The sequence below is a fragment of the Nyctibius grandis genome, chromosome 3 (assembly GCF_013368605.1).
Source record: "Nyctibius grandis isolate bNycGra1 chromosome 3, bNycGra1.pri, whole genome shotgun sequence".
NCBI classification, from domain to species: domain Eukaryota; kingdom Metazoa; phylum Chordata; class Aves; order Nyctibiiformes; family Nyctibiidae; genus Nyctibius; species Nyctibius grandis.
In genome coordinates this window covers 37,282,035-37,295,996 of record NC_090660.1, presented here as the reverse complement: position 1 = coordinate 37,295,996, position 13,962 = coordinate 37,282,035, and positions in this window count along the sequence as shown.

Genomic DNA, 13,962 nt, shown 5'->3' with positions numbered 1-13,962 from the left:
CCAAGGAGGACTCCGACTGTTTTCCTGCTGCCCCCGATCCCGATCTGTGCATCCCTGAATCCAGCTCTCGACCGTCGCTAGGCCCAGCCTGGGCCTTCCCGGAGCCTGCCCTGCAGTGCCGGTGGTGACGTTGCCGACATCGGGGGAGCTCGATCTTGGTTTTGTATATATATTTGTATATATTTGATTATTCCAATATTATTATTATACTCTTTTTCATTATTATAGGTTTATTAAAACTGTTTTAACTTTCCAACCCGTAAGTCTCTCTCCCTTTTCCCTTTCCCTTTCCCTTCGGGGGGGGGGAGGGTTAACAGAGAGCGTCTGCTGCAGGTTTAATCGCCAGCCCAGCTTTAAACCGTGACAAAGGGGCAGAAGAGAGGCGCGCCATGCAAGTGGCATTGCACTGACCTCAGCGAGACCTGGGCTCACTGGAGAAATGTGTAGAACGGCTGAAAGTCAGCACATCCTCCCGCCCTGCATGTGGGGTTTATGTGTGGCGGGGGTGACAGTGGCTGTATGCGCAGGCTGATGGACTAAGTTTGCTTGCCAGGCATTTAAGATTTTGTAAAACTTCAAGGCTTCTGGGTTTCATTCCAAAGTACCTTTCACATGTCTCAGGGCACAATTCACATTTATTGACAGGCTCTTCTTGGGAGAGATGAGTAGGAACTGGAAGTGTCTTGCGAGGACAAGAGCAGCTTCTCCTTGTCAGAGCCCAGGGGGTCACGGGCAAGGCAGGAGGAGGAGACTCAAGCACCCACAGCCCGAGTGGCCCTGCCTGCTCCCGAGTGACCAGGCAGCTGGCCTCCAGCTCTGCCCCGGCCGCTCCTCCTTCATCACCCTGTGCTTCCACGGAAAAATAATTTCATACAAATTTTAGAAGAACATCCAGTTAATCAAAACACAGCAGGCTGCCAGCACAGCCTGAGCAGAACGGTGCTATCACACACCGTGGCACTTTCAATTCTGCTGCTTCATTCTCTTGACAGAGATATTAACAAAAAGAGGAAACAGGCTATTACCGTGACAAAGGCTTTGACAGCACGGGGAAAATGGCATGTTAACTCATCATCAGGCAGGCTGGAGCTGGCTGGTAATAACTATGCCCCTCGCTCTGTATGACTCACGGTGCTGGAAACCTTCCTCGCCACTGTGTGGGTTTGCCCGCTGTGGAGCACGGCACGTTTTTCCATGCAGTGATAGCCACCTGAGTACTTAGGCATCGCAGTCAAGAGCCCCACTTTTAATAGCACGGGCTATTAAAAGATCATCTTCAGTCTGTTTTGTTTCAGATCGCAAACCCTCCAAGTTACAGCCAATGATTTATGTATCAAGCAAGTGAAAATTTACACTCTATTTAATGGAGGGGTGCTTTTATTTTAAAGCAGAATCAGCTTGCACTGTACGTGTAGAAGCACTGTCATCTGCTTTTATTGCGAGCAGATGTCGGAGTGTGTTTGACTCGGAAAAACCCACGAGACTCAGAATTCGCTACATTAATAGAAGTCATTTGGGAAACTGGGTATATTTTCGTTATTTCAAGATCCAATTCAGATTGCGACAAATGAGGATCAGTTTTCTCTGGGGCTCTAAGAAAGCTCTGGAAGAATGGCCATTCCTCCATTCATTTCTCCCTGAGATCCACTAATGATCGATGTTTGGGAGCCACTGTGTTTGCTCTCTGCTGTTTCCATGCCATGGGTTATGTGCTGTAGCAGTAACACACCGTGGTTAGCTCTGACATTGTGCGTTTAGCTAAAGGTGCATTGGGCAGCTCCTCTCCACCCATGATCTGTCTGTCAAACCTCTATCATTAAACTAGCCAAAAGATGAGCAACTACAGCTTTGGATGGTACTCTGGCCATCTTTCAGTTATGACTGTAATTGCTGTTGCTGTTCTCTGGAGTCTGATATCCAAAATAATTTTCCTGATCTCTTCTCTCCCAGTCTATTTACGTCTTGAATCCCATAAGCCAGGAGCTGCCTTTCAGCCCATGGGCATAACTGGGCTCGCTGTCTTCTTCATCAGTGTGAATAGTAACAGACCACTTATGTATGAAGGTGTAGCATCTTCTGTTACATCAGGTGATGTAAACGGAAAAGGTAGATAAGCCTTGGGAGGTTTATCATGTCTGACAAATCAACAGGGAAAAAAAAATATTTATAAGCTCATGTTCACTGGAGACTGTTTGGCTACCAAGCTTTTTAAGTGATTTTTCTGGAAAACAGAGTAAATGAAAGCAACTGCTAAGTCTCTTTTTTGTTCTTTTCCCTTAGTAATTGAAGTTGGTTTGATTAAGTCATTCCAAGTCTAGGCTGCTGGCCAGGCCCTCTTCCCCCGCCTTCTATTCCTGCTTCCCCCACTGTGAAGGCACTGGTGCAGAGGTGGACAACCTGAGACCTGGTTCAAGGAGCTGATCTGTCTCAAAACAAAACATGACTGGCCCCACCTGCTTGTTCGTGACCCCAGAGCAGCCCCATGTTAATGCTAGCAGAAGTATTTCTGTGGCCATCCTGTGGACCAAGTTGGGAAACTGACCCAGCTGAAAAATAATCAGGAAAATGTAATACATTTTTCTCCCAGGTGAACCACTTTCCTAATCTGATGTGGTGAGCCACCGTGAAAATACAGTTACTGGCAGAACACAGTGCAGGGGCAAGAATGAGATCATTAGAGAAAAGGACAAGGTGAACCTGAAGACATGCGGGTTGAGCAGCATCCTTGGAGCTAGAATGAGATCTGGGCTAGGGGAGAAAGTAGGGCATTGCGACAGCTCTGGCTCATCATGGGACGAGAGGGGACTCTCCCACAGCAGTTCTGTGAGGAGACGCAGATCTCGTTGGGACACCTAGTAGTAGTTACACGCTCTGACGAGAGGTCTTCAGAGCAGCTGTGGATATGAACAGAGGGGTGATGATATCAATTAGGATCTCTAAATATCACTGCCTTATCTCCATCTCACCGCCTGCAACTGGCAGCTGTGGGCTTGGGGAATTAGATGCATTAGGACTCCTGTGAGGAAGGATGTCGTGCCGTGGCTCCAGGTTGCAGCTGGCCAGTGGCTTTTCTGCGGTCCCTCGGGTGTGAGGGGGAGCTGCTGTTTCTTGCTAGGAAGCAAGAAGCAGCAGCTGTTGGTTTCAGTCTGCTTGCTTAGGTCATGAAACAAATAGGGGAGAGAGAGGGAACACCATCAGAGAAAGGTTTTGTGAACATAAGGAAGGAATAGGAATGGCCTTTGCTACAGATGGGAGCAAATGCTTTAATCTAGAGAGGAGTTTGTCTCTGGCATTAAGGTCTGATGTGGTGCCACCACCTCCCCTCTGCCCCCAGTGCTCTCTGGGGCAGCACAGGGTGGTGAGTGCGTGGGTGCTGGCCGCAGGGTCTCCTCGCACCCTCGCTGCCCAAAAGGAGCTCCAAGGGTTTCCATCAGCCCTTGCGAGGAGCTTGGGCTTGCTGCATTTTTGAAAAAGGAACCAAGTGGCTGAAAACTAGATCTTGCCTTCTTTTGGCAGCTGCTCTGGCTGCCAGCATTGTCCTCTTTATATCACCCTACTCCACCCCGGCACAACTGCGGTTCAGGCAACAACGTCCGACCTAACAATCAGAAAGCTCCAGCTCCATGTTTTGTAAAAAAAAAAAGCAGAAAGGATAGACCTAAGGCTTGGCTTTTAAATTTTTTTCTGAATGTCACTCCCAAGAAGAGGAGAAAGTTTAAATCAGAAGTAAACAATGTTAATGATTGCACAATTATATTAATAACAGAGCAGGAGCACATCAGATGTATTATAACATGAATGTTTATCTGGAAAGTATGTCAGGATCTTACGGGAAATCTGTCTACGGCAAAGCATTTTCCCAGACTGCTAAAATTTGAGAGATAACTAGAAGCTTTTTCTTTTTATCTAGTGTTTACTTATACGGTGAAAATAAAATATGGCACAGACACTATTGACTGTTCAGAAATATAGCTGCATCCATCAATATAGGAAGAAAGATTGGTAGGAAACTTCTCCTGTCTTGAATGTGTGCTTTGAGTCGTTGCAAAATATTTAACGATGTTGACACTCAGATGGTCACAGTGAAGCTTCAGCATGAATGTCTTCTGGAGATGAATGAAGCTGTTTATGATTCAGAAATATTATTTCAGTATATGATGGTGCTGTTTTCAGACACCACATCAATTACACCTTTTCTCACGATAAAGATTTTTCTCACAAGCAAAAGCTTAAAGACTACACAAACCATCAATGAAAAGAAAGTTCTTATATTCCAAAAAAGAAATGACAGTGTCAAATGAAGGGAAAAACCCCCAAGTTTACTGAGGAGTTTTATTTTACTCTGGATGAAAATTTTGGTTAGCTATAATAAATGCTCTGCTAGTAAGTATATTCTCGCGGCTTTCCTGCTGATACCGTCTCCCCTAATTTACCTCTGTGGCCTTCAATCTAAAACTTTGTATGGTTTTGTCTGGTTCTGTAGCTGCTCCAGGTTGTTGCAGAAATTGCGTGTCTGCTTATTTCTGGTTGGTGATCCAGTGACGTCTGGAGCATGTGGGGACACAGTCAAGCTTTCAGTATTTATTTTTTGCATTTCTTATTGTCCGTTTCTGTATAAAAACCAATTGACAAGTTAGTCATATGAAACATAAACTTACATAAAGTTGTTGAAAGAAGTTGCCCTGTCAGGAGCAGGTACCCGTTGTCCTGCCCTGCTGACTCAGGGTTACTCACCGGGGCAGGGGAGTGTGAGGTTCTCAGAAGAAGAGGAGATGCGCTGCCTGTGACCTCCACTTCAGCAGCCACTGCCGGAGGGTTTCGAGATGCTCATTCCAGGTGCTTGGAAGAAAGTTGTTAGACTCCTAATGGCTATGAAACACTGTATGTGGTGTGAATATGGCCATGTAGCAATGGGAAAGAATCTCTCATTAGGATAGTTTTTGAAGCAGGAAAGGGGAGTACAGAATTGCCGGAGCTGGCATCCACAAGAAATGCTGCTTTGTGGTATGCCATGAAAACCTGAACTGAGCAGCCGGCCTGTCTGCGTATCAGAGAATAAGCAATTAAGGTGCATTTTGTTTTGATTTGTCTTTTTCTGGATATTCTGTTTGGGTTTTTTTTCACACAATCAGTGCATCTACAAGGGATTGTATGCTGATGGTCGATGAAGCTGTATTTACATGATTACTGAAAGTACTTATTCAACAGGAAGGCAACCTAACCAACTCATCATTGTTTAAATTTTAATTCAGTGAAAATGTAACCTCTGGAAAATACTGTTCGCGTCTATAATTAATAGATTGTTATGCTCTGCAGTTTACAATTTGATATACTTTCCTCAAACTCTGAGAAGTGTTTCATGTTATCTCTTTCTGAATCCGCAATGGCCTGGCTGGTTTTGTACAAGGAGGTTCATTTGCAGGGAGATGCAGATCCAGTTTGCTGTTTGCTGTCTAATACAATTTAGGCAGAGCAGCGCAGAGCTCCCTTTGTCTCCTGACAGTGATTCTCCCTCCAAAATGAGGTTCTGGCAGTCTGCTTTCGTACAAAGTATACTCAAATGTAATTATGGTGCTATGACAACTTAGTCTTACAGCACTCACAGTCCTTTTTCTTCTCACCTTTGTAGTGCTGCTACAGGTAGAAACTGATTCTGTTTTTTCTTCTTCCAGTATAAATAGAAACGCACGTCAATGAAGTCTGAGTTGTACTGGTATAAGGCCGGGGTCAGCCCCAGTATATTAAACACTTCGCTCTTAAAAATTGTAGAGTGAAAAGAAGGAAAAAATGTAAGGTGCTCGGTCCCCAAGCCCTCAGTGCAAGCTGCGTTAACCACCGCTATCCACACACCTGCATGGGGAAGGAAACCTTCTCTGTTTGAATCTCCACACTCACATGGGAAGCGAGCAGCCACGGCCACATCTCTCCCCTCCTCACCTTCCCTCAGGAATAAGCCACATCATTTCTTCAGACCACATCCATGCAGTGTTTAGGCCTTGCAAAGGAGGTCCTGTGCATGCTCTCACCCAGGCTGCTCCCGGGGCTGGGGTGGCTTATGGCATGAGAGCGAGTTACTGCCATGCAGGGGGGTCTGCGTTGAAAGAAAACAAAACCCAAACAAACTTTTCTGGCCACTGAACAATGCCTTTGAAGGGAGGCAGACCAAGGGGCTGGGCCACATATGGGAAGAGCCAGTGAGGGGAAGCTGACTGGAATGACTGCACTGGTCACCCAGGCTGATGCAGGGATCAGCTGCTCTGGTGGAAGAACATCATGGGAAATGTTCAATAGCTGAGGAGTGTTTTACAGAGAATGGGCACCCGCTTTCTGTTCCCTACTGCCTGTGCCTAGTCCTTGTATGGGGTCTGAGCCTGCTGTCTCCTGCTATGAAAGCAGAACCTCTGCTGCAACATGTTTTAGCTTCCTCTTAGATCTTCTCATCCAGCCTTTGAGGCAGGCAGTAGAAAGTGTCTTTCAAGGGTCACTTCAAAATTCAGAGCCTGGTGCATGCACGCTAACGCAGAAAGCCTAGGGCCAGCCCTGAGGGAACATGTGGTTTCATCATCAAGGTGTCTCCGTTAATTGCTGCCAAAGCCAGAGGTTTTCCATGGGTTTACCTTTGATGAGTTATGTTCAGCAAAAAATTGTAAGTGTAGCCAACATAACTTAATTCACAGTGACACCCAGGGAGCTGTGGAGAGGTGCCAGAGGTGTGACAGAGAGCATTTTAGTTTCATGTGGCTTCCTGAAGCTCCCCAGAGCACACTGAAAGGAGTCTAGCCATTTTTTTTGTTTTTATTTAAGGCAAAAAATATTCCCTTTCCAGCTGTGAAAGCAACTACATAGGCCAGAACAGAAGGTGTTTGCGGTAAAACGACACACAGGCGTAGCCAGACTATTTTGATCTTTTTTTTTCCTCCCTGAATTCTCCAGGGAGGAGAGAATCCAGCATCAGATGGTAGGAGAGAGACCCAGGGCTTCTGCTTAATTTCTTCCTTCTGACCCATGCCCTGGAATAAGTAGGTACTTCTGTCGTCTGACGTCCTCTCTGCCACTTAGGCTGAGACCTGAGGTCAGAAAAAGACTGTTCTTATTCGGGGTGGCTGAGACAGCAACGAGACCCAGTGAGGGGCAGGAGGGAGTGCGTGGGTCACTGCTTCTGGGACAGGGCCTTGTCTAGAAGCGATGACCCACACCGTACCTGCTCCAGAGCCCCTGATGTCCCATGGCCCTCACCCCTGTGTGCTCCCTCCTCACCGCCACACCGTCACCTTACAGTGGAGATGTAATTCCCCATCTCCTCCTTCCGCGCTACACCCACCCAGCTGCTGCCATTTTCAGAGCTGGGGGTAAGCAAGGTGAGCACACAGAGTCAGAGGAAGCCACCTTTGCAGATGCTTGAGGTACTGCAATACAGCCTCAAAAACAAGCTAAGGAATAGCAAGCATTAATGGTGAGGAAGTTGTTGGCCTGTGTAAACTGTGTGGATTGCCACCTTGCCTGTGCAGGGCTGTTTCTGGGTTTAACCCTCCGAAGCCCTGGAGCAGAGGTGGGACCTCGTTCCTCAGACGAGGGAACTGTGACAGCCACAGTGGGTCTGGACCTCTTCTGACATGCTCCTCCACTGAGTGCTTGATTCTGGGTGATCCTAGGTGCTGCAACACCTGTGCCTCCTTCCCTGGCTTCATCCTTCAGTGAGGTCTGTCAGCATGGGCACCACCTGCATCCAAGGGTGGCTTGGAGCCCTGTATGTCTGGTAACATCAGACACAGAAGAGCTGCTTTCCAAATGGCATCTGGCAACCCTTTCTCTTCCTCTCTGCCCCACGTCAGAAACAGAGAACAGACGTCACCGCAGGTGTTTTCCCTGTGTCACTTTGGCATCTTTGAAGTGGCATCCTCAGAAAGATATCTTTTCTGTGAAGAAACTCTTCCTTTTCCGCTTGCTCTTTGCCATTTCCATGGGTGAACTAAGAAGGTTCTAGCTTCTATTTTAATCAAGTAATGCAGATTTCATGTACAGGCTGGTTGCTCTAGAGCTCACCACAGCATATGAGAGATTTCTTGTCTGAAATAGAGACCTAAACACAGCACTGACTTCACAAACACTGTTTCTGTCTCAAGCCCCAAGTTCGCTTGTGCACGTGTATCTGGCCAGCTATGATGCTGTCTGCTAAGCCCCTCCTGTCTGAGACCTCATGTTTTCTCTGGTGGGTGGCTCTTTTGATGTCTTGCTGTCTAGACTCCTTGTGTCTTGCAGACTAAGAGTTTGTCTGAGACTCTCATGAAAGCTGAGAGTCTACTCTTATTATTACTTACAACCAAAGTAATGTTGGTTGTGGGACTTGTCTGTATCTGAGTGAGATGCAACTGGAAGGGGAACTTTCTGTGTTTCCATTGACCTACTGGTAAGATGGTTGCCAGCTACAACCTTTCTGCTGTAGAGGTTCCTGGGGAACCTTTCCTGGGGTGAAGTCTTAATGCATCTCCATATGCATGGCGGCTGTTCTCCTCTAGGCAATCAGAGTGTTCCTGAGCTGATTTTATATCATGTCCATATTCCACCCATCCTGTCTCCCCTCTTGCACATACTGCTCCCTACACCTCCCAAAGGATGTCCTGCTGAAGACCAGCCTGCTTTACCTCTCATCCAGTTTGTTCTCAGCTCTGAGGGTGCTTGTCCTGTTGCATCCCAGGTCTCTCCACGCGGGATCCGTGTGTGCCTCCACTCTTGGTAGCAGGTAGCAGGTCTGCTGTACTGCAGCTGCTGGCAGTCCTGCACATCAGCCCCGAGCACAGGCTGCTTCAGCCTGTTCACCCGAATCGTTCTTTCCTCAGAAGTAAAAACCCTGCTCCTGCTTCTGTCTGAGATCAAAATACCCGAGCATGTTCATTACTAAAAGTAAGCCACGTTCGCAAGAAAAAAAGACGTATGAAAGCTTTATGTTCTCACAGTCTTGATCTTCCACAGTAAACTGTTTTGTACCATCAATCATATCCCTGCAGAGAGTGCAAAACAATGCCCAATGCTGTCTCTTGTATTTACTTTGTGAAGATGCAAATCCCCCATTTAGACTGTGGGACTAAAATGAAGTGGGTCTTCCCTGAGGATATAATACCATTTTGTTCTGAAAGGCAGGTCGTAACAGATGGAAGGTATGTGCACCTACTTTCTTCTGTGTGCTTCTCATTTCTTCTTTCCTGTTTTCTTACAGAAGTGAAGAGTCACTGATACCAATTGGCTGTTGTCAGCAAGACCAATGTTCTCTGTTTTGAGGGTTTCATAAGAGAAGAAATGGTAATCACACTCTTCCCTCCTTCTCTGTAGCTCACATCACAGTCTCTCCAGAAGTGATGGATTTCTTCCTGGGGATGCTCTTACTTAATCTTAACAATAGCAATTTGTGATCAATAAATTAGAAGTCGAGTGATTCTGCATCATAAAAAGAGCTTGGAGCTCATTGTGATTCTTGTTTCGTTTCCTTTGTTGGCTTATATAGTAGTTGGACAAACAATGTTTCCTGGTTCTGATTCCGTATTAGATTCTATGGCTCTGTATTTCACAGCTACCATAAAAGCAGGTACAGCAGTGATGGGAGCCGTATAAGTACCTAGATAGATGATAAAAATATTGTTGCTGAGCCCTTCAGGGCGTGCTTTGTGAAAGAAGACACTTAATCTCAAGAATAAGAGATTGTTAACTTTTACTATTTAGCATATACAATACTAGAATTTATTAGTCTATTGTTCAATGCAGTAACTGATGTGCAGTTTAATATTGTTTTTTTAAACCCATGAGATGAAAGAAATCCCAAACCTTCTGCGTCAGTTTTTCTGTTTGCAATATGTGAATGCTGGTGATACTAAGTGAAAGTGCAGTAAATTAAACACCAGTACACACATACAGCACACAGGTGAAACACGATTCATATGTGTCCTTGAAAAAGTTTGGGTTTTCCCCAGATCAATAAAGGATTGATTTCTAGTTTAGCTCTGGTAACATAACTGCATACAGTGGACACCGCTTACAATGCTCTGCACTTGCTGCATCTGAGAGCGTGCAGGAGAGCTGGTCGGGGTTATATCCACTGTAGCACTCTTCAAGCAGTCTGTAAAAAATAGTTAATAGAACACCATTGTGTGGATGTCCAGAGTTGTTCCCAACAAAATAAGCTGCATGAAGGATTAACACAATCCTTTTTTGTGTTTACACAGGCCCTCAAGTGGGCTAGACCTCATACACTGCCAGGTTTGGTCACTGCTGCGAGAAGCTCACTGCTGCACGTACAGTGCAATGACGAGGGGTAACAAACAGAAGGAAAAGAAACATAAGGGAAAGAGGCGGTGTTACCACTAAGAGGATTCAGCAACGCAGTCTCAGAGAGCTGTGCACTCATTACTTGCCGTATATAACAGCAATTAGTAGAAAATATTGCCAACCTTTTTTTTAATGTATTTTTGCATTTACATTCATTTTCTTTTTTAAACTGAGTATGAAATGACACGTTTAGCCCATAGCTGCTTTCAGCATGATGGGAGGGGAGAGTTTCTTTACCTTTCCACCGAGGGAAAAGCAGTCATTCTTTACACCAAATCTGCATCAGCAGCAACTTTTAAAGGCTTCCTTGGTTGATGTCTGAATTTATTTTTTAAAAATTTTGAAGTGCCAGCTTTTTCTGCATAAAAGCTGCTTATCCCTCAGTTGCAAGAACTTCAGTTTGCTGACAGCATCTAGACAGCCCCAACTGAAACAGCTTGAGACAGTTAGAGCTTCTCTTGGCAAGTGGGGGAGATTAAGAGCAGAATCCTACAGTGGTGGAGATCCTTACACTGAAGTCCCTCTCTGCTGCTGATCTTTACACATCCTCAGGCATGATCGCCACTTTCCACATTTCCCCGCCTTGCAGTAAGCGGACGTTGCCCCTGTGCAGATCCATCGGCAGGAGCAGCCTGTCCTGCTGCGCTCTCTTGATGTTGGGTCTTGGCTCAGCTGAGAGGCAGCCTGTGCTCCGCAGCAGTGCTTACACATGGCTGGTGGCTGTCTCACACTGCTTCATGCTGGTTTGCAAAGCCTACTTCACATACGTCCCTCCTCCATGCCTCCAGAGTAGTAGAGGAGCACAGTGCGTTTACGCTTTGTTAAATCTGCACAACAGGCAGTGAGATGCATTTTAATTATTTCCATCTGGGTATGTGCAGCATAGAGGGACAGTGTATTGATTTTTCTGTTTATTTTCCCATCTCTGAATGAATAAATGTTTTTCGCTCAGCAGCTGTAGGCTCATAACCTCAGGCTCACCGATATTTGTTTTTCAGCTGACTCTTCTCTCCAACTTTCACTTTACCTGTTGCATACCTTGGGGATCTGCCTTTACATGGTACTCAGAGACATAATATTAAGATATACATTGATACCAGCCCCCTGTTTGCTGGGATCTGACAGGAGAAAGCCACTACATGAATATGGTCCTGAAGCAGTTAGGAAGCCGACCGCTGTGACTGCAGCGTGTACAAAACGCCTGAGTACCTTTGGGAATACAAGCCCTGGTGTCTGTGTAAATAGCCTGCTGCAATACCAGAACTAGGGTCTATGGCACCTCTGCCTGTCCATCCATGCCCCATTTCTACTGGAATAAGCAGAGGCTACACAGGTCAGTGGATCTGGGCAAGGTATTTTTTATTGAGGGTTTTTGGAAGAGCTTTTGGATGCAGAGCTCCAGATATTAGAAGACAACAGGGCCTGAACTGACATAACACAATTTCAAGCAGTAGGTGCTGCGATCTTTCTGTGTCTTACCATCCTTTCAGCAGCTCAACTCTGCATGCATGCACAGGCGGTGGGTATCAAACAAGCATTGCGGGCTCATGGCAAGCTGTTTGTCTCCTTTTTAACATAGTGCAAGCACTGTATGTCTAAGGAAATGGAAAATCCTTTCTAATAACTGGCTCAGTCTCAAAATGTTGTTTGTGTGGATCCCCATTTTAGGAGCCATATTTTTCAGCTGGCTCACGGGGAAGGCTGCTTTACCCCTGCAGGTAGAACCAAGATAGGCAGCTTCACAAGCCCCATGAAAATTTTACTTAGCAGCCAGACCAAGGCTGAACACAAAAAAATATTTTTTTAAAGGAGTTGACTTAAAACGTATCTTCTGGGTTTTTTGCTCAATCATCTGATAGCCTAGGCTGGGAACAGCTGATGGACCTTGCCTGGCTCCAAGGCCCCTGGCAAGCTCCAGCAGCCCTGCTGCAAACCATTGCTTTAAACCTGGAGGAAAGGAGCACCTGCAGCCTTTTGGGGCTTATTTTGTAACAGCTGCTGTTTGCTGGGGCTCGCTCTCTCTTCCAACTCGCGAGTGCTCCTTTTATTTTTTTTCCCCCTTGAGGTTACTTTGGATTCCTTTCTTCCTCCCTTTTCACATCTGTGTGATCTAAAAGAATTGGTCATGCGAAAAGTTGGGTGGAGGACTCCAGCAACTTTCTTCCCAGCACCCTTTTGCATGGCAGTGTGCTGGGAAATCTTTGTGAAGCCCTTTAGCCCTGTCAGAAGGTAAAGATTTGTAAAGCACCAAGTCCCACCATGCTCCTCTGCTTTATCTTCCTCCACCCTACACATGCCATGGGTTCTTTGGTACAAAGGTGGGCCCACAAGCAAAATCTCCTTCCCTTTCTCCGCTCTTTGCCGGCAGCCCCATGTGCAGACATCCCCAGGCACAGCCGTGCCAGGGCCACTGCAGGGGAAGCCTCTGTGCTACAGAAGATGGTTCAGCAGTGGCTTTCCTTGCCAAGCCCCCAAGCGTGCCAGTCACTGGTGGAAGCTAGGTTTTGATTTGCTTTTCCCCTCTTTCTGCCAACTCAACATACAAGATGGTGGTACTTTTTGTGACATTTTAGTAGTTAGCAAACCTTATGTGCATGCTGTAAGAAAAATCCTACACTGAAATGAGATAGTGTGTAATGTCTGCCTTCCTTTACAGCACCTTGTAAACGATTTTTCTTTTTTTAAGAAGTGTGTGGAACTGGAGCACAACAGAGGAAGACAGGACAAGCTGAGAAGAAACAACAGAGAGGAAAATCTTTGAGTTTGTGGCTATCAGAGCAAAAGGCAAAAAGGCAGGGCTGCACCTATGCGGTTGTTAATCTTTCACCCACTTGCACTGGCTGTAAGGTAGCTGTTGGCTCAGTTTGTGCCACTGCCCATATACTGTCATTGGACGCTCACTTTCTAAAGGTGGAAGGAGGCATGACAAAGCTCCAGAAGATCAGGGAGATGGGAGCCAGATTAAGGCAGACTTTAGCAGGCTTATACTCTAAATGGCTTGGCTCCAGGCAAGTGAGAGAGGGGTTGTACCACTCTGCACGTGGGTTGGCCCTCACAACCCCTTTCCCCCACCCCAAAGTGTCACTGCCTCTTTGAGACCAGCCCAATCTCATCATCACCTCACATACAAATGCATGAAAAAGAGCAAACGCTGGGTTTATTTGCTGAAGCAGCTACCTGCTTAGTGTTTAAAACTGTGGTTTTATTTCCATAGTATTACATGGCAGCATCATAACTTTTAACAGTCCATGAATCAAAAGTTGTCAGCTTTTTCCCTTCTGCCATGAGCCTTGTGATTCTTGCCATGTGCTTTAGTTTCTTGTGGTTAGCCGAAGCTTGCTTGCAAATTTTTCCGGTTTAGAAATGTCCATCATTTCCTGTGCTCTTTAACAACGGAGGAATGCCAGCCAAGGCAGGCTGCCTTTCCACGCAGCTCCTCGCTCGTACACTCCGAGGGTGCTCTCAGTAAACAGGGTCACTGCCTCTCCCTGTCTTGAAGTAGATTGCAGTGAGACTCTGCCTTATGCCTTTCTCCTGGAAGGAGGGGGGGATTGGGAGGCTAGAGGTGAAAACTGGCCTGAAAATGTCAAAAAAAACCCAAACCCCAAACATCTGAAGAGAACCCCACAACTTTTTCACCAGTTG